This window comes from Suricata suricatta, chromosome 7 (genome assembly GCF_006229205.1).
Source record: "Suricata suricatta isolate VVHF042 chromosome 7, meerkat_22Aug2017_6uvM2_HiC, whole genome shotgun sequence".
Taxonomy (NCBI): domain Eukaryota; kingdom Metazoa; phylum Chordata; class Mammalia; order Carnivora; family Herpestidae; genus Suricata; species Suricata suricatta.
In genome coordinates this window covers 12605948-12608481 of record NC_043706.1, presented here as the reverse complement: position 1 = coordinate 12608481, position 2534 = coordinate 12605948, and positions in this window count along the sequence as shown.

The window sequence follows — 2534 nt, the reverse complement described above, 5'->3', positions numbered from 1 at the left end:
GGGGGGGGGAAGAAAGCACGGATGTGTGTTGTCTCAACAGCATTGCGTTGTTGGTTTGTTTTTTTTAATAGTAGAGCAAGGACAAGTCAAATGCATGACTGGTTTTCTTCTTTTTTTCTTTTTATATATCCTTTTATGTTATTTATTTATTTTGAGACAGAGACTGGGGGGAGGGGCAGAGAAAGGGATTGCAGGACAGAATCCCAAGCAGGTTCCATCCATGCTGTCAGCACAGAGCCTGGCGCAGGGCTCCAACCCACGAATCGTGGGATCATTGACCTGAGCTCAAATCAAGAGTCGGGCGCTAAACCCGCTGAGCCCTCCAGGCACCCCTGCATGGCTGGTTTTCAAAGAGTTTCTACTCCCTTCTGCCTTATACTCCAGAAACATCCAAGTGACGTTTGGGGGGTTTAACCTACCTGGGCCTGTGCCCGATCTGATAGTGGAAGAAAATTATGACAAAACCAAATAGAAGATTTCTTGAAAAATTGTTCCCCTTTTCATCTTTTTGCCCATTCTAGTCAATTCATGGCACAGACTATAGTCCAAAGAGTGGATTCAAAGTTGCCCGAGGTTTAGAGCTGTATTTTGGGAAGACCCTGGTGGGAATCTTGCTGGACCCAGACAATTGGGAATGACCTCACGTTTAACAGCTGCCTTTTCCTTCTCTTTCTCCTGCTCTAGAAACCTCCTGGCACATCTCTGCATTTACGTAGAACTACTTCCATCGGCATCTAGAGATTCACCCCATCCACTCACACACCTGCCGGCGCTGGGTCCCCCGAGAGCCCTAATCTGTGTCCGCTCCCCATCTACACCCACGTGACAAGGGAAATTATTTTCTGTTTCTCCATTCGTTCCTCTGAGTGTCAACTCACTCTGACCTTTCCCTCAGCATCAGGGATGATGTTTACTTTATGTGTCTAAATCTTGATCAGAACAATAATGCCATTTCAAGAAACAATCTCGGAGAGTCACCTTTTATTCCCAAGGTGGCTTTGCCGAGACGTGGAAAGGGGGACCTGTGTGATGAGTTTGCATGACATGTCTGCTTGTTAAAAACAACAATAATAACGGTTCTAACACCCCCTCCACCTTCCTGACCACTTGCCCTCCTGGAGGTTAGCTGGATGCTGGCAGTTTCCTAGGAAACGACATCATATCACACAGCAATTCGCGTGGATTCCGAAACTGTCCCCTCGCTGAATTCTGGTTCTGACACCCCACCAAGCTGCCCTCTTTGTTACCAGCAGGTGCAGAAACGGACTTAGAACATAACAAAACGGACGTTTGGATGTTGTCGATTGATCAAGAAATCTCACACACTCGAACATATGTATGCAGAAAATAAAACAGACCCAAACTTCCAAGCAACCCCCGTGTGCCATATTCACAAACATCCTGTGGAGACTCTGGCCCAGAATAGAAGACTCCGAGTTTCCATTAGCTACTAAAATGGGGGACTTAAAAAAATATGAATGTGCAATTTTTTTTCCTCCTTTACTTTCCAGAATGATCTTATGCATAGATCCCAAACCAGAGCGCTGTAACTTTTAGCGATCTTCTCCCCCAGTTACGCTGAGGGAACCATCCCTTCCTCCTCAGCCTCACACCTGTCATAACAGACACCCCAACAGGGCTGCAATTATTAGTCGCCTTTGTGACCCCAAGTAACCTTAGCAGGTGCAAACAACTCTTCTGGAAGCTAGCACACCCTTCCTGGGCACTATTCATCACAGGGAGTGTTGAAGGGGTGACACTGTGTATGCTGACGGTTGGTTGGGGGGAGGGAAGCAGAACAAGGGCAGCTATAAATTGCTGAGGGACTCCGTTTATATTCATCACACCTTGCAGAAGAGGTTCTCTCTCTCTCTCTCTCTCTCTCTCTCTCTCTCTCTCTCTCTCACACACACACACACACACACACACACACACACACACACACACACAATCATCCAAAGGATCCTTATTCCAAGACTAAAAATACAACTGCAGGTCTCAATAAGAGGTGTGGCCAGTGAGGCTGGAGTTGTCTGATTTGTATACACTCAGACATTCAGACTTAGCTACACAGGTCACATTTATTATGGCTTTTTGAGCTAAAAACCTGTGGCTAATCATTGTTGGCCCAACAGCCATTCTCCCCCTTTTCCTTGGGAGTAGACACCTTGCTCTTGAACTGGACGTGTGGCTGTGCAGCCAGGAATTGTGATTTTCATCCTTCCTTGCAGCAAGGTGTGCTGAGACAAAAATCTGGTTGACATAAAGAAAACAAAAGTGTGCTATGGATGGGACCTTGCGCAAGTATCTTTGAACAGAAGTCTAGGTCTTTCTCTCTTCTTTCTTCCTGCTTGCTGGAATGCTAATGTGAAGGCTGGAGCTTAGGCAGCCATTCTATGCAAGAGAAATATACCAAAGAGGGCAGAAGAAAACGACAGAATTGAGCCTGTGTAGCTGCTTTATGTGTCCCAGAATCCTACCTCCTAACCCCTTTTACATGAGGGAGAAATAAGTGTCTATGTTTTTTAGCCTCT